The 26,445-nt window shown below is 41.8% G+C and overlaps 1 protein-coding gene and 1 long non-coding RNA gene across 4 annotated transcripts in view; one reads left to right on the plus strand and one right to left on the minus strand.

The window, feature by feature from the left end:
• u2surp (U2 snRNP-associated SURP domain containing) overlaps positions 1-7,558 on the minus strand; it is a 97,834-nt gene extending 90,276 nt beyond the window's left edge. For 2 of the 3 annotated variants that reach the window (XM_063045410.1, XM_063045407.1), the window contains exons 1-2: positions 7,426-7,558; positions 6,311-6,378 (exon numbers count right to left, since the gene is read on the minus strand). The gene's annotated coding sequence lies outside the window, so the exon portion shown is untranslated. Of the gene's footprint in view, positions 1-6,310; positions 6,379-6,466; positions 6,575-7,425 lie in introns of all 3 variants that reach the window. The other variant, XM_063045409.1, reaches the window with a different exon arrangement.
• Positions 7,559-7,592: 34 nt separating this feature from the next.
• Positions 7,593-17,669, plus strand: LOC134345181 (uncharacterized). Its single transcript, XR_010017628.1, has 4 exons — positions 7,593-7,650; positions 9,513-9,928; positions 14,591-14,663; positions 17,569-17,669. It is a non-coding gene; the product is annotated as an uncharacterized LOC134345181 (long non-coding RNA).
• Positions 17,670-26,445: the final 8,776 nt, after the last annotated feature.

Below are 26,445 nucleotides of genomic sequence, written 5' to 3' on the forward strand. Positions count from 1 at the left end.
TGTTTCGGGCCCTCATTAGAGGTGAATGGGCAAGTGTAGCACTTCTGCCACTTGTACGTTAATCTACTACTTTAGAAAATGGGAAGAGGAAATCAGGGAACCAAATTATTAGGCTCAAAATAAATCAAGTACTGGACAAATAAAAAGGTAAACAAGGGTACTCAAGGAGATTCAAAAGGTTTAGGGCAAATGTATACTGACGAGAAAGGGTCTGTCAGAAAGAAATTTGGTCAGATTGACAAATTTAGTACCACGATTAGAAATAGGCAAGCTTATGTTACTAAGAACCTGACCACAAAAGCTGAGAACATGAAAAAGGTTGGGGTGAAATTAAAAATGAGAATGAAAAAGCATGGTGACATGGATGATATACTAGCAGGTAATGTAAACACAAATACATTTTGTTGTATTTCACAAAGAAAACATCCATTAGGGACCAAAAAGGCTACTTGCGTGTCAAAGTGGTGGCAACAGGGTTCTTAATAACTACTTTGCAGCCCTTTTTTTAAATTTTAAAAGGGAAATGCACACAATATCTGAATATACAAGCATAGCAAGAGAAATTACTAGGTTTTAAAGTTAATAAAATCCTTAGACCAGTACAAAATCCTGACTGGTTGCATCATCGCCTGGTATGGCAAATTCAACACACAGGAATGCAAGAGGCTGGAGAAAGTAATGGACAAAGCCTGGCTCATCACAAACACAAATCTCCCCCCTCTTTAGGAAGCTCGACCTCAAAGAGGTTTATTTTTGTCACATGTACCAAGATCAATTCAGTACAACAGAGCATTGAAATAAAACGAAGTAAAACAAAAAAGGATGGAGAACAACTTCAGCAATGAAACACTTTTGACCCCCCACGTGTGTCTTTATGTCAGTTTAATATAGATTGCACAACTTACGACAATTCTTAAAGAACAAAAACTAAAACTAAAAATATAGCCAGGATTCCATTCCTTTATTTGGGACATTACACAGGTTAATTTGGTCAGAAGACTGTTGTCTAAGTTGCTAACTAGCGCCAGTCACATGCACTTGGGTGGCCACTATACACTACAATGTACTTGGAGCGAACAGCTTTAAATAGAGTCAGTTGCGTGTGCGTGTGTGAAAAAAAGCAGTGACTTTTGTCACTGAAAATTGACAAGAAATAAGCAGTTAAAACAATTCAGAACCATTTTGCTCAGAGGTTCTAAGCATTCAGTCTTGTAGATGCCAGAAATGTTTAGAAATGAAAATGTAATGATTTCACTACTTTTAACAAGTTCGGAACTACAAATAATTTGAAGGTTTCAACAATCACCTTGAATGTGACAATGAAAATGAAGATAGAAGATGCAATCGTCAAACACATTATATGAAGGCAGTTCATTATCTGCACCAGGTGCCTGTGCTGATATATTCACTCCATCAAAAGAACACAACAGCATACACTGTGGACAAATTCCTCCGTCAATAAGTACAGTATAAGGAATTACAGTTTTCTTGTACTGTAGAAGTATTGCTGGTGTTCTAATTTGTTGTATTTTGTTACTCAGTTAAATGGTACACCTTTTTAACTATTTCCATGAAACTTCAGCTAAATGAGGCAAAATGTACTAGTTCCAATGTGTCACAATTAATTGGAACCCACTGTAATTAATATTGTGTTGTTTGCACCCATGTGCCTACGATATTGCTTCAAACAATATATTTATACCCTCTCTTTACTTATGCACATGACAACAACTGACTTGACCTGACATATTCCAAGCTTTTACAAACAATAACAGAAAAAATGGCACAGGCTGTGATAAATTTTCAACCATCCCTGCAGGAGTAACTACTCGGGGTGTACCAATGTTTCAAAAAGATAAACTGAAGTACAGTTCAAGTTCAATAATGGGCATATTATTGGAATTAATCGAGGAACAGAATAAATCAATATTTATCTGATTAAATCAATTTTTTTTCTTTTTTTATATATAGGAGCAGAATTAGGTCATTTGGCCCATCGAGTCTGTTCCACCATTCAATCATGGCTGATCCTTTCCCCCCTCCTCAGCCCCATTCCCCAGTCTTCTCCCTGTAACCTTTGATGCCATGTCTAATCAAGAACCTATCAATCTCTGCCTTAAAAACACCCAACGATCTGGCCTCAACAGCTGCCTGTGGTAATAAATTCCACAAATTCACCATCCTCTGCCTAAAGAAATTTCTCTGCATCTGTTTTAAATGGACAGATCCTATCCTGAGGCTGTGCCCTCTTGCTCTGGACTCTTCCACCATGTGAAACATCCTTGGCACATCTACTCTGTCAAGGCCTTTCAACTTTCAAAAGGCTTCAATGATATCCTCCCTCAGCCTTTGAAATCCCAGCAAGTACAGGCTCAGAGCTATCAAACGTTCCTCGTATGATAACCCTCTCATTCCCACAATCATCCTTGTGAACCTCCTCTGAAACCTTTCCAATGCCTGCACATCTTTTCATCGTTGAGGAGAGCCCAAAACTATTCACAATACTCAAGGTGAGGCCTCACCAGTGCCTTATAAAGCCTCAACATCACATCACATCCTTGCTTGTATTCTAGACCTCTTGAAATGAATGCTAATATTGCATTTGCCTTCCTCACCACCGACTCTACCTGCAAGTTAACCTTTAAGGTTTTCTGCACAAGGGTTCCCAAGTCCCTATGCATCTCAGATTTTTGGATATTCTCTCAATTTAGAAAATAGTCTGCACATTTATTTCTACAACTAAAAGTGCATCACCATGCACTTTCCAACATTGTATTTCATTTGCTGCTTTCTTACCATTCTCCTAAACTGCCTAAGTCCTTCTGCAACCTACCTGTTTCCTCAACACTACCAACCCCTCAACTAATAATCATATCATCTGCAAACTTGGCAACAAAGCCATCTATTCCATCATCTAAATTATTGATAATGGCATAAAAAGAAGCCGTCCCAACACCGACCCGTGGTTCACCATTAGTCACTGTCTCCTAACAATAAGCCAAGGTTCTAACCATATTAGTAACATTCCTGTGATACCATGGGCTCTTAACTTGGTAAGCAGCCTCATGTGTGGTACCTTGTCAAAGGCCTTTTGAAAGACCAAATATACAACATCCACTGCATCCCCTTTTTCTATCCTACTTGTAATCTCCTCAAAGAATCCCAACAGGTTTGTCAGGCAGGATTTTCCCTGAAGGAAAACATGCTGACTTTGTCCTATCTTGTCCTATGTCACCAAGTACTCCATAGCCTCATCCTTACCAGTTGACTCCAACATCTTCCTAACCACTGAGGCTAGGCTAACGGGTCTATAATTTTCTTTCTGCTGCCTCCCTCCTTCCTTAAAGAGCGGAGTGACATTTCCATTTTTCCAGTCCTCCGGAACCATGCCAGAGTCCAATGACATTGAAAGATCATTACTGTGCGTGTGGCCTCTGTCGGTCGTGGTCGACCATGGGTACTGCGCCTCTGGTAGTCACTGGTTTGTCGAGCAGCGGCGACTGTGGCTATTGAGGCCGATCCTGGAACGGTAGGCTCTGCCACAGTCGCTGCATGGGTAGGGCATCATGGAATTGTTGTCTGCTGTGCCCTCTATTTAGCTCTCCGCTCCTCAAACTGACTCAGGATCACTCGTTTGCCTTGCTCTAGGTGTTTCTGAAGAGTATCTCGCCATTACTAATGCCTCCATAATCTCTACTGTTACCTCTTTCACAACCCTAAGGTACAGTTCATCTGGTCCAGGTGACAAATGCACCTTTAGGTCTTTCAGCTTTTTGAGCACCTTTTGCCTTGTAATAGCAACTGCACTCATTTCTCTTCCCTCACACCCTTCAAAACCTGGCACACTGTCAGTGTCTTCCACAGTTATAAATGTCACCTGCCATATTGCTCCCTTTGGATTCCAAAATAAAGGGAATTATTAGGTTAGAGCCAAAGGAACTATTCCACCCATATCCAGCCTTTTTGGGAAGGGAGGAGGAAAACATGAGGGCAGAGTTACAAATTAAGAGCTTAGCCTCTTTGTTCTACAAACAATAGCTGATTAGAATTTGGAAAGCTCTTTTACAGTTGTTCATATTATTATGTGGATTGATAGATTCGGCTCTTTAAAGTTACAAGGGGAGCGGGGAAAAATGGTGGGTACATTATGTTAGATCATGATTAGACCATAATCCAATTCACTTACTGAATAGACTAAAGAATGTGAACATTGTACTCCTACATTTCTAGTGAAGTTGAAGTGTACTTTGCATGACTAACGAGCCTGCAGATGAGACAAGTAAATATTTCAAATACAATTTAGTAAATGTCTGAATAAGAGGAAGTCATTGCAAGTGTACTAACCAACAACAGCGCAGTGAGACATCGAGAAACCTTGACAAAGATCCACAAAGTGAGCATGACAGGTGGAAATGGCTATTAAAAGATATTAGGATAGATAATATCGCTGGGTCCAGACGCAATATACTCCAAATTACTACAGGGCAATCGCTGGGGCTTTGACAATGATCTTTGCATTCCCCCAGCCACAGAATGAGTATCAAAACATTAGATGGCAAATGTTGTTCCATTGTTCAAGAAAGATAATAGGAACAATCCTGATTCTTACATCAGATAGTTTGGCGGAAAACTAATGGAGAGCATTATTAGGGGCAGGATTTATGAGTATTTGGGATAATCAGCAGGCCTTTGTGTGGGGCAGGTCATGTCTCACGAGCCCGATTACATTTTGAGGAGATAACAAATTAATAAAGGTAGAGCAGTGGATCTTGTGAATATGAATTTTAGTAAGGTGTTTAACAAGGTTCCCCATAGTAGGTTCATCTACTTTCTAGTCATTAGGTATGGGACCCATGGAAGCGTGGCTGTGTGTATTTGGATTTGGTTTGCCCATAGAAGGCAGAGGGTGATAACAGAGTGTATTCTGACTGGAGGTTGGTTACTGGTAGGGTCCCACAGGTATCTGTTCTCGGAATCTACTCTGTGATTTTACTCAGAGAAAGCAGGATCTCCCAGTGGCCACACATTTTAATTCCACGTCCCATTCTGATATGTCTATCCACGGCCTCCTCTGTGTCAAGACGAAGTCACACTCAGTTTGGAGGAACACCTTATATTTCATCTGGGTAGCCTCCAACCTGATGGCATGAACATTGACTTCTCTAACTTCCTTAATGCCCCACCTCCCCCTCATACCCCATCCCTTATTTACTTTTTTTTTCTCTTTCTGTCCCTCTCACTATAACTTCTACCCTGCTCGCCATCTTCCCCTGGGCTCACCCCGCTTTTCTTTCTCCCTAGGCTTCCTGTCCCATGATCCCCTCCCTTCTCTGGCCTTATATCCCTTTTGCCAATCAACTTTCCAGCTCTTGGCTCCATCCCTCCCCCTCCTGTCTTCTCCTATCATTTTGGATCTCCCCCTCCCCCTCTAAAATCCCTTACTATCTCTTCTTTCAGTTAGTCCTGACAAAGGGTCTTGACCCGAAACGTTGACTGTACCTCTTCCAATAGATGCTGCCTGGCCTGCTGCGTTCCACCAGCATTTTGTGTGTGTTGCTGTGATTTTTATAAATGATTTGAATGAAGAAGTGGAAGGGTGTGTTAGTAAGTTTGCAGATGGCATGAAGATTGATGGTGTTATGGATAGTGTAACCTAAATCAATCTTCTACAACAAGAAATAGAAAGGATGCAAAACTGGACAAAGAAATGGTAGATGGGAGTTCAATCCAATAAAGTGTGAAGTGATTCACTTTGGAAGATCAAATATTAAGGCAGAGTACAAGTATGCAGTATTCTTAGCCGTGTAGAGTAACAGAGGGGCCCAAGTCCACAGATCCCTCAAAGATACTGCACGTTGATAGTGTAGTTAAAACATATGGTGCACTAGCCTTTATTAGTTGAGGAATTGAGTTCAAGAGCCACAGGCATAAATAGACCATAGTCAATTAAATGTGAGATTTTCATGGTACTTTAGCATATGCAATATAAAACAATCAGGTGGCTAACTTATTATTTGCTGAAATATCAATGAACAATTGTACCCAATAGCTCATAATTCAAGTACTTCTCCACCAAAACCTAATTATTAATTATTCAAATATTAGACTACTGCAAGTAAAGGCAACGCTATATATATGATCAAGGTCCTCAAAGGAAAACTGCTTATGAAAACAACTATAGTACTAAATAATCAAATAAATACATTAATTTACTCATTAAGTTGAAACTTACAAAAAGTAACATTTAAAATTTACTTGCATTTATCTTGTAATGGTTTAAGACTTTGTTTGCAAGAAAAATACTACATACCTGATTGTATCTCTTGACAGATTTCTTACTGATGCAGACAAAAAAACTCAGCAACACATTACTTGCACCTGTAGAAATAAATATAGAATATTTTACAGTAATAGATTGGAAATCTATTTAATCAATATCACATCTTTAATAACAGCAATCACTTACATGCAAGTTTGTAGAATGAGAGATTCTTTCCAATGATTATCCTACTCACATCTTCCAAAATATTAACATCTTAGAATCTCATGTACAAGAAATTGAAGAATCTCATGTCTAAGAAATGGAAGACAGTAAAACTCTCAAAGACAGTCATATCATTAATTTAGCCACTGCTTAAATCTATATTATGAAGCTCAGAAAAAGGACATAACTATAAAATTGAGTTTTTGGAAAACCTTCACAAATTTTATGTAAGTATAATATGGCATCAAAGACTGGAGGTCAGCTGATTTGACAATGAACAGAAACCATTTGTTGCATTTAAAAATAGAAACACCTGCAAATTGTTTACCTACCTACTTACAAATCAAAACTGCTCTATTAAAATCAGGTGAGAGGGACAATAGAATAAAACTGCTCCCAATGCCACCTCTGCATAGAAAGGTCCTGAATGGAAATCGCAGTTATAACTAAGGGTGTGAGTTAACGAGGAAAGTCAAATATTAGAACATACGAACATATAATGCACTCCAAAAGCCCTTTAAATTGCTGCTCGCGCCTTGCCCAGAGAAAAGAGCGTGCAATAATCCCAGAAGCAAGTGAAGCGCTGCAGTAGGCCTGAGTCAGCCCAGTCTCTGCATCCTGGGCTGGTCAAGACAGCAAGGTGCAGATACCTGCTTCAGTGAACTTCCACACAACAAAAGGAGTCCTGGCACGTCGATCGTTCGGGCCAGCAACCACCAACGGCGGCGGGGTGCAGGAGTGACTCCAGGGGCAAGGAGCTGCCGCCCTCACCTCTTTCCCCCCCCCCAAGGCCCGCGCCTTCCTCGCGTGGTGCCTCCCGTACCCAGGCTGAGTACGAGCAGCGCCGATCACCTCCCCCTCCACCCAGAGTGTGGAGACGGGTGCAGTCGACCTCAGCAGTACCCTAAGTCCCCTTTCCCGGCCCCACCTGTAACCCGTACCTGGCAAGAACCGCACACACTGCCGTTCCCTAAGCACGGCGCTGTTTTGTCCGCCATCTTCTCCCCCCACGGGTTAATCGAGCACAGAGCGAGGACAGGCATCGATGGCGCGGGAGGGGGAGGGGCGACGCGACGGCCCTCACGTGACGTCGCCCCAGATTCCGGACTGTGGCTCGGTGAAAGCGGCGCCGGCGGGGCCGAGGTTGGGAATCTAAAATGAAAACGGTAAATCTGAGCAGCTCCACTAGCAACCATGGAAATCCGTGACCCTGGATGGGGTTTGACTTAAATTCTGGGTTCCAGTCTTATTCTGGTATCCAGGCTTGCAGTGTGGAGAGAATGGTTTTCTGTCAGAAGTGTTACCCTTTTGATAATAAACAGACCAATTCCTCAAATGAGCGTTAAAAAAATAATCTCCTGCGCTAATTTGAGGAAGAACAGGATAATTGTTCCCCTGTGTCCTCAATGTTTATTCCTTAATTAACATTACAAATGGAGATTTAAATACCAATTGTGCTGTAAAACAAATTGTTCGTTATCAAATGGTGTTGTTTGTAGGAGCTTGCAGTGTGAAAATCGCCTTCATTACAGACGTAAACACAGTCCAAAGTAGTATTTTTCTCTAGCACTCATTGCAATATCCCGTTAGGGCTATATAAATTTAACAACGTGGAATCGTCTTTTTTCAAAATAAGGACATCTGCTGTAACTTTGAACTGAAAACGAGCTTGAACGTCTAATGTAATTTCAAAATCAAAGTTGAATTTATTGTCATATGCAGAAGTGTGCACAGATGCAATGAAAATTTATTTGCAACAGCATCACAGGCAGCATCATGTAAGCAGAATTGACAAGAAAAATATAAATTTTACACATTTTAAAAGAGAGAACACAAAAAAAATCCATTGTAGTGCAAAGTGAAAAAAAATGGTCATAGCGGTTGAAGTAGCTGTTCTTGAATTTGGTGGTGTGGAACTTTAGGATTCTGTTCCTTGAAAACAACATTGAACACTGTGGGAGAAATAAAGAAGAAAATTCAGCTGATTTTATCTTCCTTCTCTTCCTGACAATGAAATATTTCAAGTCTCGTTCAGCATCTTCACATATAATAGTTCAAAATTTCATTAGGGGTAAGTGTGGGACACTAAATCCATAATATTTCATACCATTTTATCTTAAAATACCAACATTTTATCTTATCTTGTATCTGGTTACTGGAACATGCTATATCAAAAAATGCTCAGTTTTTATCTATTTCTATATTTTATATCTCTGAGGCATCCCTTTGTTAATTCCTGTTACTTCTTACCTATCTTTTTCAGCTGGTGTAATCATTCAATCTCTCCTGACCTCCATCCCATCACTATCCATACCTTTTGTTCTTTCCTCCATTCTTCTCTTTCTCCATCACTTAAAACTTGTTTTTATCTGATTGTTGCACCTGACATTTAGAAACATAGAAATATATTTAAACTCCATTAGAAATAACACAATTACAAAAGTCCTCAGATCAGTGGAAAATAAATCTGACAGCTACACCCCACAGGTTTCATATATGTCCCAAACTGATCATAGAGAACTATAGATTCATACAGCAACGAAGCATGATCTTCAGCCAACGACTTCCATGTCAACCTTTTCACCCATCTACAGTAATCCCATTTACCCAAGGGTGGATGATATCCTTCCTTACTTTGCCAATTTAAATGTCTGGCTAAATAAGTTGAGGTTGCATCAAATTCCACCACCTACTTTGGCAGAGCATTCCAGAAATCAGCCATTTTTTGTATAAAAGAAACATTTCACCCTCAGATCTTCATTAAAACCCATTCTCTGACCTTAAACCTGTACCAACTTCATTTTAATACCCTTACCCTGGGAAAAGGATTTTGACATTCTACGTTCAGAGACATCCAATAATATTCAAAATCTATTAAAATGAAACATTAATTAATATTGAAAGTTATTAAATATTCAAAGGAAAATATACAAAAAGTACGCCACAAACAAATACATAATTATTGAAGCATGGAATTAAGTCCAAATAATTCAAAATTACATAAATTGCTTAACTTGCTCTGTCATAGGATCTGTGGACCACTTCCCAAGATGATGTGCTGGGAAATTGGCACAGCTTAGCATTCTATCACTTGACTCAGAACTCATCCTGAAGAAAACCACAAGTTCAGAGCTTCTATGTCCAAAGCTCGGCAGCATTTATCAGCACAATTCAACCTTGGTGTTTCTCCGTCAAAGGAGCTCTACTAATCGTCTTTTGGGATCAAGGAATTGCTGAGGGCTGGATTTATTGCACGTCCCTACTCGCACTCCTGCTTCTCGTCAAGGTGCTCACACCTTGCTCTTGGCTAAGGAGTTCTGTGATTTAGACCCTCCGAAGATGAGTTGGCATACAAGTCAATACATTGTGTACTGAGACCGTGAGGAAGGAACAGCAATATATTTTCAAAACAGGACTGTGTGTGATTTAGAGGGAAGTATAAAGGTAGTGGAATGTTTCTATGTGCCTGTTGCTCTTATTTAGCTGGATGCTGGTGCTATTGGGGCAGCCCAAATAAGTTACTGTGGTTCATTTTGTAGGTGGTTCACGCCATAGTCATAGTGTTGGAGGGAATAATATTTAAGATGATGAACCATCCCCTCGTATGATCCCCTCTGATGTTTGTTGCCATTCCCCTCAGCAATAACTATATCCCTTTGGATATTGCTGGGATGTGATGACCTATCTGGGCACAGCAGCAACAGCCAGGCCAGTGGCATTCAGCAAGGAAGGGTAAAGTCAGGCAGAGCAGTAGTGATGGAAACTCAGTAGTTAGGGGGAGAGACAGGAGATTCTGTGGCCACAAAAGAGTCGTTGCCTCCCAGGTGCTAAGGTCTAGGAAGTCTCAGAGCGGCTACATAAGATTCTCAAGTGGGAGAGTAAGCAGCCCGAGGTCATGGTGCACATTGACACTGATAAGATAGGTAGAAAGGGGGAAAAAGTCGTGTGCAGTGAGTATAGGGAGTTGGGGAAGAGGCTGAAGAGCAGGGCCTCCAAGGTGGCAACCTCTGGATTACTTCCAATGGGTAAGATGATAGTATAGATGAATGAGTGACTGAGGAAATGGTATGGGGGACAGGCTTTCAGATTTCTGGATCATTGGGATCTTTTCTGGGGAAGGTATGACCTATACAAAAAGGACATGTTATACCTGAACCCAAAGGCGACCAATATCCAGCTTTGCTAGTGCTGTTGGAGAGGGTTTAAGCTAATTTGGCAAGGGAATGGGAATTGGAGTAATAGGGCCATGGATGAGGCAGTTGGTAGACAAGTCAATGCTTTGTGTAGTGAGATTGTGAGGAAAAACATGCAGATGATAAAATTCCAGTCAGTGGGATGAGTTGAAGTGGAACATGGCGGCAAAATCGAAAAGGGTGAAGAATATTTGACTGGGTGTTATATTTAAATGCATGCAGAAAACAGAGTAAGGTAGATGATCTAGTTGCATAGTTAGATAGTGGCAAGTATGACATTGTGGGCATCACTGAGTCATGGCTGAAAGAAGATCATAGTTGTGAGCTTAACATCGAAGGATAAACATTGATTTGAAAGGACAGACAGGTAGGCAGAGGGTTTAGGGTGGCTCCATTGGTAAAAAGCAAGAAATTAAATCTGTAGAAAGAGGTGACATATGTAGAATCGTTATGGATAGAGCTAAGAAACTGCAAGAGTGAAAAGACCTTGATGGGAGTATATATACAGGCTTCTGAATGATAGCCAAGATGTGTGATATAAATTACTGTGGGAGATTAAAAAAAGCATGCAGGAAGGGCAATGTTATGATAGTCATGGGGGAATTTCAATATGCAGGTAGATTGGAAAAATCAAGTTGGTGCTGGATCCCAAGAGAGGAAATTTGTAGAGTGCCTACAAAATGGCTTTTTAGAGTAGCTTGTGGTTGAGCCTACGAGGGGTAAGGCAATTCTGAAATGGGTGTTGTTCAGTGAATCAGATTTGACTAGGGAGCTCAAACTAAAGGAACCCTTAGGAGGATGCGATCATAAATTGATGTAATTTACCCTGCAGTTTGAGAGGGATAAAGTGAGATGTATCAGTATTACATTGGAGTAGGGGAAGTTACAGAGGCATAGGAGAGGAGCTGGCTAACGTTGATTGGTAAGAGACACTATCAGGGATGATGGCAGAACAGCTATGTCCGGAGTTTCTGGGGGCAACTCAAAAGGTGCAGGATAGATACATCCCAAAGATGAAGAAGTATTCTGAAGGGAGGATGGGGCAACTGTGGTTGACAAGGAAAAGGCAAAGGCAACATAAAAGCAAAAGAGAGAATATAATAGAGCAATAATTAGCAGGAAGTTAGCGGATTGGGAAGCTTTTAAAAACCAACAGAAGGCAACTAAAAAAAGCCATAAGGAGGGAAAAAAGAAATAGGAGGGTAAGCTATTTAGTAATATAAACAAGGATACCTGAAGTTTTTTTTAGATATATAAAGAGTAAGAGAGACGAGAATAGATATCAGACGCTGGAGAGGTAGTAATGAGGGACAAAGAAATGGTAGAAAAACTTAAGTATTTTGCTTTAGTCTTCACTGTACACGACATGAACAGTATGCCAGAAATTTGAAAATGTTACTTTCTTTCTTTCTTTTTAAATCTTTTTATTGAATAAGTATACAAAAGGGTAAGCCATATAGGCACTAATACACTGTTAGAATATAATAAAATTACAGGAAATATTAATACAGAAAAAAAAGTGATACAAACAATGTAATTTAAACATAACATACTAAGGTAACATAATAGTATACTAATTTATATATATATATATCAATAGAGAAAAGGAAAAAAAAACCCCAAAAAACCCACCGTGCAACTAAACTAAAGCAAAGCAAAGCAATGGGCTAACTTGGAACCAAATAGAGTTAAAGAACTTAAAATCACATCCTCGAACCTGACCTCCATTAAAAACAGTAAAAAAAAAACAAGAAGGGTATATAAATATGGAGCAAAAAAGAGAAGAAAAAAAAATTACATTAAATGAAAATATTGAATAAAAGATCTCCATGTCTGTTCAAATTTAAGTGAGGAATCATAAAGATTGCTTCTAATTTTCTCCAAATTCAAGCATAGTATCGTCTGAGAAAACCAAAAAAAGGTGGTTGGAGCGTTAAGCTCTTTCCAGTGTTGTAAGATACATCTTTTCGCCATTAAAGTAAGAAATGCAATCATTCTACGGGCTGAAGGAGAAAGATTACTGGAAATTTTAGGTAGTCCAAAGATAGCAGTAATAGGGTGAGGAGAGATATCTATATTCAATACCTTTGAGATAATATTAAAAATGTCTCTCCAAAAAGTTTCCAGAGTAGGGCAAGACCAAAACATATGAGTTAAAGAGGCTATCTGCCCCAGACATCTATCACAAAAAGGATTAGTATGAGAATAAAAGCGAGCTAATTTATCTTTGGACATACGTGCTCTATGAACAAATTGAATTAGGGAATGTTTAGCACAGATAGAGGAAGTATTGACTAACTGTAAAATCTGCCCCCAGTCATCCACGGAAATGATAGACCCCAATTCCTGTTCCCAATCTACCCTAATCTTATCAAATGGAGCTTTCCTAAGTTTCATAATAATATTATAAATCATAGCCGCTGCACCTTTCTGACATGGATTAAGGTTAATTATAGTATCTAAAATGTATGTAGGAGGAAGCATTGGAAAAGAAAAAAGTATAGTACTTAGGAAATTTCTAACTTGTAGATATCTAAAAAAATGTATTCTTGATAAATTATATTTATTAGATAATTGTTCAAAAGACATAAGGGAACCATCTAAAAATAAATCCAAAAACCGTGAAATACCCTTAGTCTTCCAAATTTGAAAAGCACGATCCGTAAAAGAGGGAGGAAAAAATATGTTACCTTAAATAGGAATCGCTAGCCCAAATTGGTTAAGATCGAAAAATTTTCTAAATTGGAACCAAATATGTAAGGTATATTTAACTATAGGGTTAGATACCTGTTTAAGGCGTTTCAAATCAAAAGGAGAAAATGTTACGAAGGAGAATGTGCTTGGGAAGCTGAGAGTTCTGAAGGTAGATGGATGACACCACAGGGTTCTGAAGGAGTTAGCTGAGGAGATTGTGGAGGCATTAATGATGATCTTTCAAGAATCACTAGATTCTAGAATGGTTAATCAGGACTGGAAAATTGCAAATGTCACTCCACTCCTTAAGAAGGGAGGAAAGCAGAAGAAAGGAAATTATAGGCAAGTTAGCCTGATTTCAGTGATTGGGAAAATTTTAGAGTCCATTATTAAGGATGAGATTTTGGGGTACTTGCAGGTACGTGATAAAGTAGGCTGAAGTCAGTATGGTTTCTGTAAGGGGAAATCTCACCTGACAAATTAGTTGGAATACTTTAAGGAAATGACAGGCAGGGTAAACAAATGAGAGTCAGTGGATGTTGCTTACATGGATTTTCAGAAGGCATTTGGCAAGGTGCCGCACCTGAGGCTGCTTAACAAGTTAAGAGTGCATGGCATGACAGGAAAGATACTAGCACAGATAGAGCTTTGGCTGATTGACAGGAGGCAAAGAGTGGGAATAAAGGGTGCCTCTTCTGACTGGCTGCAGTGATTAGTGGTGTTCCGCGGGGGCTGGTATTGGGACCACTTCTTTTCACTTTATATGTCAACGATTTGAATGATGGATTTCATGGCTTTGTGTCCAAACTTGCAGATGATACAAAGATGGGTGGAGAGTCAGGTAAAGTTGAGGAATCAGGGAGTCTACAGGATTTGTACATGGCCTATCAACTGCATCAGCAGAGCTCTACCAGGAGGGATTTCTCACAGGTCAGCAGTGGTTATTTAAAAAGGGAGCTTTGAGAGTGTTTATCCATTGTACGTGGCCTGTCAGCAGCATCAACAGAGCTCTGCAAACTAAATAAGTACAGAACAGATAAGCAGATCGGCCATTGTACGGGAGTAGGCCAGTGGCGACAGTAGAAGCAACAGGCTTTGGCTCAAACCAGGGTTCGGCTCGGAGGAGGCATTGGCTCTGTGTAAAGCATCTGTTAAAGTTTTCTTATTGTTTTCCCCCCCTCTTACTGTACTATTTAAATGGTTGTGGTGTGCTTTTCAGGCCGGACTTTGGAGTCTCCTGGGGAACTACATCTGCATGAAGTGCATCTGGCTGCAGCTCCTTGAAGACCATGGTAGGGATCTGGAAGAGCAACTGGATGACCTTCGGCTTGTATGGGAGAGTGAGGATATAATTGATCAGAGTTACGGGGAGGTAGCCACCCTGAAGTTGCAGGAGGCGAGTAGCTGGGTAACCAGCAGGAGAAGTGGAAATAGGCAGTTAGAGCAGAGCACCCCTGTGGCCATTCCCCTCAAAAACAAGTATACCACTTTGGATACTTTTGTGGGGGATGACCTCCTGGGAGAATGCCACACCGATTCGGTTCCAGGCACCAAGCATGGGTCTGTGGTGCAGAAGGGTAAGAGAGGGAAGAAGGGAGCGGTCGTGATAGGGGACTCGATAGTGAGGGGAACAGACAGGAGATTCTGTGGATGTGAACAGGACACCCGGATGGTATGTTCCCTCCCGGGTGCCAGGATTAGGGATGTCTCATACCCAGTTCACAACATTTTGGCGAGGGAGAGGGAGCAGCCAGATGTCTTGGTACATATTGGTACCAATGACATAGGGAGAAAAAGCAATGAGGTCTTGAAAAGAGAATTTCGAGAGCTGGGTAGAAAGCTGAGAAGCAGGACCTCCCAGGTAGTAATTTCTGGATTGCTGCCTGTGCCACGCGCCAGTGAGGGTAGAAACAGGATGATTTGGCAGATAAATGCGTGGCTGAGAAGCTGGTGCAGGGGGCCGAGTTCAGGTTCTTGGAAAATTGGGATCTCTTCTGGAAGAGGTATGACCTGTACAAAAGTGACGGGTTGCACCTGAACCCAAGGGGCCCAATATTCTCGTGGGCAGATTTGTTAGAGCTGTTGGGGAGGGTTTAAACTAATTTGGCAGGAGTGTGGGAACTGGAGTGAAGGGACTCAGGAAAGGACGGATGGTAAAAAAGATAACGTGCAGTCAGATTGTCAGGAAGGGCAGGCAGGTGATGGGACTTAGTTGCAGCCAACAGGCTGAGTATCAAATCATTAGGAATGCAGAGTTAGAAAGGATAGCAAATACGATACTCAAGGTGTTGTATCTAAATGCACGTAGTATAAGAAATAAGGTGGATGATCTTGTTGCACTATTACAGAATGCCGGGTATGATGTTGTGGCCATCACTGAATCATGGCTGAAGGATGGTTGTAGTTGGGAGCTGAATGTTCAAGGGTTACAAGTTATATTGGAAGGATAGGAAGGTAGGCAGAGGGTGTGGTGTGGCTATACTGGTAAAGAATAGCATCAAATCAGTAGAAAGATGTGACATAGGATCGGAAGATGTTGAATCATGGGTTGAGTTAAGAAACTGCAAGGGTAAAAGGACGTTAATGGCAGTTATATACAGGTCTCCCAACAGTGGCTGGGAGGTGGACCACAAGTTACAACAGGAAATAGAAAAGGCGAGTCAAAAGGCTAGTGTTATGATAGTCATGGGAGATTTTAACATGCAGGTCGATTGGGAAAATCAGGTTAGTAATGGATCTCAAGAGAGTGAGTTTGCTGAATGCCTAAGAGATAGCTTTTTAGAGCAGTTTGTCATTGAGCCTACTGAGGATCAGCTATACTGGATTGGATGTTATGAAATAATTGGGGCAACTTCTTTTTATACTGTATATAAATGATTTAGATGATGAAATAGATGGCTTTGTTGCCAAATTTGCGGATGATACAAAGATTGGTGGAGGGGCAGGTAGTGTTGAGGAAACAGGTAGGATGCAGAAGGAATTAGACAGATTAGGAGAATGGCAAGAAAGTGGCAAATAAAATACAATGGTGAAAAATGCATGGTCATGCACTTTGGTCGTAGAAATAAATGTGCAGACTATTTTCTAAATGGTGAAAAATCCAGGAATCTGAGATGCACATGACTTGGAAGTCCTTGTGCAGAACACCCTAAAGGTTAACTTGCAGGTTGAGTCAGTGGTGAGGAAGACAAATACCATGTTTACATTCATTTTAAGAGGTCAAGAATACAAGAGCAAGGATGTGATGCTGAGGCTTTATAAGGCACTGGCGAGGCCTCACCTTGAGTATTGTGAACAGTTTTGAGCCCCTCATCTTAGAAAAGATGTGCTGGCATTGGTGAGGGTCCAGAGGAGGTTCACAAGGATGATTCCAGGAATTAAAGGGTTATCGTATGAGAAACGTGTGATTACTCTGGGTCTGTACTCGCTGGAATTCAGAAGGATGTGGGGGATCTCATTGAAACTTTTCGAATGTTGAAAGGCCTCGACAGAGTAGATGTGGAAAGGATGTTTCCCATGGTGAGAGAGTCGAGGATAAGAGGGCACAGCCTGGGGATAGAATGGCACCCTTTCAAAACAGAGATGCAGAGAAATTTCTTTAGGCAGATGGTGGGTGAACTTGGGGTTTTATTGCCATAGGTGGTGGTGGAGGCCAGGTCGTTGGGTGCATTTAAGGCAGAGATTGATAGGTTCTTGATTGGACATGGTATCAAAGGTTATGGGGAGAAGGCCGGGAACTGGGGTTGAGGAGGAGATAGAAAAAAATATCAGCCATGATTGAATGGTGGAGCAGACTTGAAGGCCAGATGGCCTAATTCTGCTCCAATGTCTTATGGTCTTATTTGAACATAGTCATAGTCATACTTTATTGATCCCGGGGGAAATTGGTTTTCGTTACAGTTGCACCATAAATAATAAATAGTAATAGAACCATAAATAGTAATATGTAAATTATGCCAGTAAATTATGAAATAAGTCCAGGACCAGCCTATTGGCTCAGGGTGTCTGACCCTCCAAGGGAGGAGTTGTAAAGTTTGATGCCCACAGGCAGGAATGACTTCCTATGACACTCTGTGCTGCATCTCGGTGGAATGAGTCTCTGGCTGAATGTACTCCTGTGCCCACCCAGTACATTATGTAGTGGATGGGAGACATTGACCAAGATGGCATGCAACTTAGACAGCATCCTCTTTTCAGACACCAACGTGAGAGAGTCCAGTTCCATCCCCACAACATCACTGGCCTTACGGATGAGTTTGTTGATTCCGTTGGTGTCTGCTACCCACAGCCTGCTGCCCCAGCACACAACAGCAAACATGATAGCACTGGCCACCACAGACTCGTAGAACATCCTCAACATCGTCTGACAGATTGGGAGCATGGACAAAGAACTGGCAGGTGGAATACAATTTGGTAAGTGTATTGCCATGCACTTTGGTAAAAGGAATAAAGGCATACATCATTTTATAAATGTGGAGAAAATTCAAAAATCAGAGGTGCAAAGGAACTTGGGAGTCCTTCCGCAGAATTCCCTAAAGGGTAACTTGCAGGTTGACTTGGTGGTAAGGAAGGCAAATGCAATGTTAGCAATCATTTGGAGAGGACTAGATTATAAGAGCAAGGATGTAATGCTGAGGCTTTATAAGGCATTGGTCAGACCGCGCTTGGAGTATTGTGAGCAGTTTTGGACCCTTATCTAAGAAAAGACATGCTGGCATTGGAAAGTGTTAATGTATGAGGAGTGTTTGAGGAGGGCCTGTAGTTTTTGCTGGAGTTTAGAACAATGAACAATGAAGGGAGATGTCATTGAAACTATGGAATATTCAAAGGTCTAGAAAGAGTGGTTGTGGGGAAGATGTTTCCTTTAGTGTGTGGTGTAGGACCAGAGGGCACAGCCTCAGATTAGAGGATGTCCATTTAGAACAGAAATGAGGAGGAATTTCTTTAGCCAGAGGGTGGTGAATCTGTGGAATTTATTGCCAAAGACGGCTGTGGAGACCAGATCATTGGGTGTTTTAAAAGCAAAGGTTGATTGGTTCTTGATTAGTTAGGCTGTCAAAGTTATGGGGAAAAGGCAGGAGAATGGTGTTGAGATGGATAATAAATCAGCCATGATGGAATGGCAGAGCAGACTCAAAGGGTAGAATGGCCTAACTCTGCTCCTACAGTATGTCTTATGATCTGAATGTAATGTCAATCAAACAGCCTGGAGAGTGTGGAGTTTCCTAAGTTGTTGGGGCTGCACCCATCCAGGGAATATGGAGAGTCTCATGACATAATTTTAAGGGGATCGGAGAAAAGTATTGTGGGGGGGGGGGTTGTCAACGTTTGTTTTTTTTTACACGGGGTTGGTGGGTTCATGGAACACACTTTGATGGAAACACTTTGATAGAAACAGTTAGGGCTATGTCAGAGGAAAGGGTTAGATGGATCTGAGGGTCAATTAAAAGGTCGGCACAATATGGTGGGCTAAGGGGCCTTTTTGTGATGTAATATTCTATATTCTATGTAAATGCCTGGCTTGTACTGATAGAGAAGCACTGGGGTTTTGGAAGGCGAATCTTTCACCATAAGGTATTCAGCCTTTGACCTGCTCTTACGGTATTTATGTGGCTACTTTTGTGAAATATCTGATTGGTGGTGATCCTATTGTGGTTGATGGTGGGAGATCCAGTCATACTTGTGAAATGATCAGATATGTGGCTGCCAGGTAAAGTTTGGTCAAATGTGAGATCCATCAACTTTAAAACATTGCAGATACGTTGTCACGGGGTCATTCAAAAACACCACAGGTACTGCTACTAACGAGTACTGTGTGGGGATGAAATAATCTTATCTCATACTGTAGTCAATTAAGGTGAATACCTTGCTGCAGCTCCAGCCACATTATCATGTTAACACTATTAGGGGCAGTGGGGAAGAGCTGGAATTTCCTGCAGTCAAGCAAATGTTGGGTATCTTCATGGTCAACTCCAGCAGAACATTCCATTGTGAATGGAAAGAGTACAGGGAAGAGATGGCACAGAGGAAGGTGTGATGAACAACTTGCAAACATGGGGGTGACCAACTAAAGACCTTGTTTAATAAAAGTGTCTTATTCTCAGCTCCAGTTCCAAAGCACAGGCTCAGTATTCCAATCACATTCTAACACCCCCCGCCCCCACCACAACTTGCTCATATACTTCCACCAACACTCACATTGTCTCACACACACTAATGCATTACATGTACCTTGGGTATCAAGCCTCCTTTCTAAATAATTTCAGAAGCAATTGACCAGCAACATCACTTTACCTTACCTTTTACATTCAGATGTAGACAATGGTAGAAAAAGACCACGAAAAACAAATCTGAAGATCTGATGCATTTACTATTTGAGTGCCAAAGAAGGTCAGTGAGCTCAGTGATAAAATAAGAATGCACATAATGAGTTATGATATGGATAGCAGGATTTTGGATGATTTTAAGTTTAAAGAGAGTAGAATATGGATGATCAGCCAGCTGTACATTGGAGTAGAAAAATTTAGACATAGATCACAGTAGTGTGGTGCTAGTATAGCTTGGAACGTTTCGGAGTTCAATTCCAGTGCCAGCTGTAAAGAGCTTGTACATTCTCCCCTTGAGTGCGTAGGTTTCCTCTGGGTGCTCCAGTTTCCCCCCACTTTCCAAAGTTCAAAGTAAATTTATTAATGAAGTACATATATATCACCATATACAACCCTGAGATTCTTTATTGAGATATAATTCCACAATAGAATAATAACTGGAATAGAATCAATGAAAGAACTGTGCAAATACAAAAAGAAAGAAAGAATAATAATCAGTAAATAAGCAATAAATATCGAATGCATAAGATGACAAGTCCTTGAATGTGAGTCCATTGGTTGTGGAACAGTTCAGTGATGGGGCACGTGAAGTTTTCCCCTCCGGTTCAAGAGCCTGATAGTTGAGGGGTAATAGCTGTTTCTGAACTTGGTGGTGTGGATCCTAAGATTCCTGTACATTCTTTGTGATGGCAGCAGCAAGAAGAGAGTATGGACTGGTTGGTGGGAGTCTTGATAGTGGATGCCACTTTCCTACGACAACGCTCCATGTAGATGTTCTCAATGGTGAGCAGAGCTTTACCCATAATGGACTGGGCCACATCCATTACTTTTTGTAGGATTTTCCATTCAATGGCATTGGCGTTTCCAAACCAGGTCGTTTATAAAAGTTTGCCGAAGTTTTAGATGTCATGCCAAACCTTCGCGATCTTCTAAGAAGTAGAGGCACTGCCGTGGTTTCTTTGTAATTGCATTCCTCCAAACTAATAACACCAAGGAATTTAAAGTTGCTGACCCTGATCCTCCTTTGAGGACTGGGTCATGGACCTCTGGTTTCCTCCTCCTGAAGTCAATGAACAGCTCCTTGGTCTTGCTGACAATGAGTAAGAGGTTGTTTTTCTGGCACCACTCGGCCAGATTTTCAATCACACTCCTATATGCTGATTCGGTCTACGACAGTGGTGTCATCAGCAAACCTGAATATGACATTGCAGCTGTGCTTAGCCACACAGACATGTGTAAAGCGAGTATAGCCGACGGCTAAGCACAAAGCCTTGTGGTGCACCTCTGCTGATGTAGACCGTGGAGGAGATGTTGTTGTCAATCCAAACTGACTGGGGTTTGGAAGTGAAGAAATCAAAGATCCAATTGCACAAGGAGGTATTGAGGCCGAGGTCTTGAAGCTTATTGATTGGTTTTGAGCTGTAGTCAATAAAAAGCATCCTGATAGATGCACCTTTGCTGTCTAGATGTTCCAGGGTTGAATGAAGAGCCAGTGAGGTGGCATCTGCTGTGGACCTGTTGCTCCAGTAGGCAAATTGGAGTGGATCCAACTCACTTCTCAGGCAGGAGCTGATATGATTCATCACCAACCTGTCAAAACATTTCATTAAGAGGGAGTTAGATATGGCCCTTGTGGCTAAAGGGATCGGGGGTATGGAGAGAAGGCAGGTACAGGGTTCTGAGTTGGATGATCAGCCATGATCATACTGAATGGCGGTGCAGGCTTGAAGGGCCGAATGGCCTACTCCTGCACCTATCTTCTATGTTTCTATGTTTCTATCACTGTGAATGTAACTGCTACTGGATGATAATCATTGAGGCATGTGACTACGTTTGGTTAGTAGGACGTACCTATTAATTGGTCATTGTTGTCCAGTGATTAGGCTAGTGTTAAATAGATGAGTTGCTGGGTGGCACGGCTAGAAGGCCCGGAAGGGCCTGTTCTGTGCTGTGTCTCCAAATAAATAAATACTTTTTTGCAAATAGTGAAATGGTATTTTATGGGTGACACAGTGAGGCTGAAAACCTACTAGTCACACAGCTCCAGCAACCTAGGCACGATTGTGCTCTCTGGATTAGTCAATGTGGAGTTTGCACATTCTTGCTGACACTTCATGGTTTTCCCCTCTGTGCTCTAGTTTATTCTCACATCGCCAAGTCATGCTGTTTACTGTTACTCCCATTACGTGTATGTGGGCAGTGGGAAAATCTTGGGGTGGTGGGGAAAGAGGGCCAGAATTCATAGATAAGTGTAAAATGATGTGTCGCAGGGAAATTGGTGAGACAATGGATTTGCTGGGATAATAGAATTGTTCCGAGAGCCTCTAAAGCCAAACAACGTTCTTGTCTGTTATTAGGAAATGCAAAAGTACAACTATTAAATAATAAGATGAAACTTGACAGTAAAGTTTCAAACAATTTAGTTCATGACCATAAGACCACGGACATAGGAGTAGAATTTGTCTATTTGGCCCATTGAGTCTGCTCCGTCATTCAATCCTTTTTTTTCCCCTCCTTAGCCCCACTCCCCGGCCTTCTCCCCGTAACCTTTGATGCCGTATCCAATCAAGAACCCATCAGGCTCTGCCTTAAATGCACCCAAAAACCTGGTCTCCACAGTTGCCTGTGGTAATAAATTCCACAGATTCACCACCCTCTAGCTAAGGATTTTCTCCACATCTCTGTTTTAAATGGACACCCCTCTATCCTGAGGCTGCGTCCTCTTGCCCTAGACTCCCCCACCATGGGAAACTCTGTCTAGGCCTTTCAATATTTGAAAGATTTCAATGAGATCTCACCTCATTCTCCTAACTTACAGTAAGTACAGACGCAGAGCTATCAAACGTTCCAAGTATAATAACCCTTTCATTTCCGGAATCATCTTTGTGAACCTCTTCAGAACACAAGCAACTCTTTTCTAAGATGAGTAGCCCAAAACTGTTCACAATACTCAGGTGAGGCCTCACCAGTGCCTTATAAAGCCTCAGCATCACATCCCTGCTCCTGTATTCTAGACCTCTTGAAATGAATGCTAACATTGCATTTGCATCCCTCACCACCGACTCAGCCTGCAAGTTAACCTTTAGGGTGTTCTGCACAAGGACTCCCAAGTCCCTTTGTATCTCAGATTTCTGGATTTTCTCCCCTTTTAGGAAATAGTCTGCATATTTATTTCTTCTACCAAAGTGCATGACCGTACATTTTCCAACATTTCCCACTTCCTTGCCAATTCTCCTAATCTGTCTTAAGTCCTTCTGCAGCCTCCCTGTTTCCTCAACACTACCTGCCCCTCGAACAATCTTTGTATCATCTGCAAACTTGGCAACATAGGTATTTATTCCACCATCTCAATCATTGATATATGGCATAAGAAGAAGCGGTCCCAACACTGACCTCTGCAGAACACCACTGGTCACTGGCAGCAAACCAGACAAGGATCATTTTATTCCCTCTCGCTGCCTCCTACCAATCAACCAATGCTCCAACCATGTTAGTAACTTTCCTATAATACCATGGGCTCTTGATTTGGTAAGCAGCCTCATGTGTGGCACCTTGTCAAAGGCCTTCTGAAAGTCCAGATATACAACATCCACCACATCCCCTTTTTCTATCCTACTTGAAATCTCTTCAAAAAATTCCAACATGTTATCAGGCAAGATTTTCCCTTAAGAAAACCATGCTGACTTTGTCCTATCTTGTCCTGTGTCACCAAGTACTTCATAACCTCATCCTTAACAATTGACTCCAACATCTTCCCAACCACTGAGGTCAGGCTAACTGGTCTATAATTTCCTTTTTGCTGCCTTCTCCCTTGTAATACTCACTTCCCTTCCCTGACACCCTTCAACATCTGGCATACTGCTAATGTCTTCCACAGTGAACACCGATGAAAAATACTCCCTTAGTCCATCGGCCATCTCTTGGACCCCTGTTATTATTTCTCTGGCTTCATTTTCTGGTAGTCCATCCACTCTCATCTTTTATTTTTACATACTGAAAAGGCTTTGTAATTATTTTGTAATTATTTGCTTTGTAATTATTTGCTAGCTTGCTTTCATATTTCATCTTTTCCCTCCTAATGATTCTTTTAGATTAGATTATGAGGACACGCAGTCCTCTTTTATTGTCATTTAGTAATGCATGCATTAAGAAATGATACAATGTTTCTCCAGAATGATATCACAGAAACACATGACAAACCGACTGAAAAACTGACAAAAACCACATAATTATAACATATAGTTACAACAGTGCAAAGCAATACCGTAATTTGATAAAGAACAGACCATGGCACGGTAAAAAGTCTCAAAGTCTCTCGAAAGTCCCATTATCTCACGCAGACGGTGAACCTCCAGCACCGCAAACTTGCAGATGCAGCATCCTGGAAGCATCCAACCACAGTCCGACTCCAAGTCCGTCCGAAAACTCCGAGCCTCCGACCAGCTCTCCGAGACCAAGCACCAAGCACCATCTCTGCCGAGCGCTTCGACCTCGGCCCTGGCAACAGGCAATAGGCAAAGCTGAGGATTTGGGGCCTTCCCCTCAGGAGATTCTCGATCGCACAGTAGCAGCAGCAGCGAAATGGGCATTTCAGAAGTTTCTCCAGGTGTTCCTCCGTGCTTCTCACAGCTGTCTCCATCAAATCAGGATTGCGCACGGCCCCTAGTTAACACATATCGCTATCATTCGGAATGGCCACGCACGCTGCCATCTTCTCCCCCTCCCCTGAGATTCTGAGAGGGCAGAGACCTGTGCCCCTTTTCTAGTTGCTCTCTGTGGGTTTTTAAAAACTTCCCAATCCTCTATCTTCCCACTAATTTTTGCTTTGTTATATGTACTCCCTTTTGCATTTGCATTAGCTTTGACTTCCCTTGTCAGCCACAGTTGTAGTATTTTGCCATTTGAGTGTTTCTTTGTTTTTGGAGTACATCTATCCTGCAGCTTCCTCATTTTCCCCAGAAACTTTCACCATTGCTGCTCTGCTGTCATCTCTGCCAGCGGCTCCTTCCTATTTACTTTGGCCAACTCCTCTCTCATACCGCTGTAATTTCATTTACTCCACTGAAACACTGCTACGTCAGGCTTTACTTTCTCCCTAACAAATTCCAAGTTGAACTGAACCATATTGTGATCACTGCCTCGTAAGTGTTTTTTTACCTTAAGCTCCCTAATCACCTCTAATTCATTACATAACACCCAATCCAGTATAACTGATACCCTAGTAGGCTCAACGACAAACTGCTCTGAAAAGCCATCTCATAGGCATTCAACAAACTCACTCTCTTGAGATCCATTACCAACCTGATTTTCCCAATTGATCTGAATGTTGAAATCTTCCATGACTATCATAACATTGCCCTTTTGATGCACCTTTTCTATTTTCCATTATAATCAGTGGTCCACATCCCAGTTACTGTTGGGAGGTCCGCCATCAGTTTCTTCACTCAGCCATAGAAACCATTGAAAAACTGCAGCACAGAAACAGGCCTTTTGGCCCTTCTTGGCTGTGCCGAACTATTTTCTGCCTAGTCCCACTGACCTGCACACAGACCATATCCCTCCATACACCACCCATCCATGTATCTGTCCAATTTATTCTTTCATATTGAAAAAGAACCTGCATTTACCACCTCGTCTGGCAGCTCATTCCATACACCCACCACTCTCTGTGTGAAGAAGCCCCCCCCATGTTCCCTTTAAACTTTTCCCCCCTCACCCTTAACCCATGTCCTCTAGTTTTTTTCTCCCCTTGCCTCAGTGGAAAAAGCCTGTTTGCATTCACTCTATCTATACCCAGCCAACATTTCGACACAAGAGGAATGACGTGGTCTCAAAAATAAAGTGTTGAATTTATCGCAGCTGTTAGTACTTTGCTGTCTAAATCATATAAGGGCTCCAGCCCTTAAGGTCTCTGTACAAAGTGCAACTCTGCTGCAAGGGCTGAAGGTTTTGGACTGAAATGGCAGTGTGAAGAGCATGTGGCTCATATACCAGGGTGCTGCTTATTGACTTCAGCTTGGTGTTCAATACGATTGTACCTCAGAAGCTGGTGGGTAAACTTTCCACTGTATCCTGAACTTCTTGACAGAAAGGCTATAGTCAGTCCACGTTGGCAGAAACGTGCTAGCTCCACCATGCTGAACACCGGTGCTCCACAGGGCTGCAAACTCAGCTTGCTGCTGTTCAAGCTGCTGACGCTTGACTGCACTACTAGATCCAGTTCAAATCAATCACCGAATTCGCTGATGACACAACAGTGTTTGGTTTCATCAACAATGATGACGAGCTGCTGTACAGAGAGGAGGTAGGGCAGCTGGTAGAACGGTGTGAGAACAACAATTTGAGACTCAATGTGGACAAGACCAAACAGATGATTGTGAACTTCAGGAATGTGCGGGCTGACCTCGTTGCACATACACGGTTCCTCTGTGGAAAGAGATAGCAGCACCAAGTTTCTGGGAGTGTACTTAACGGACAAAATCACTTGGTCCCTCAACGCCACCTCTTTGCTGAAAAAAGTACAGCCGTGTCTCCAGTTCCAGAAGAGATTGAGGTGAAAAAGGGTCCCCCCCCCACAACCCTATTTTAACCAATTTTTTACAGGAGTGCCATTGGGAGTGTCCTGACCAGCAGCATCATTGTTTGGTATGGGAATTGGAAGACATCTGATCACAAGTCCCCACAAAGGATTGTGAGGACTGCTGATTGAATTATCACGGTCTCTCTTCGACCCTTTAGAGATAGTTAT

The sequence above is a fragment of the Mobula hypostoma genome, chromosome 4, assembly GCF_963921235.1.
Source record: "Mobula hypostoma chromosome 4, sMobHyp1.1, whole genome shotgun sequence".
NCBI lineage: Eukaryota > Metazoa > Chordata > Chondrichthyes > Myliobatiformes > Myliobatidae > Mobula > Mobula hypostoma.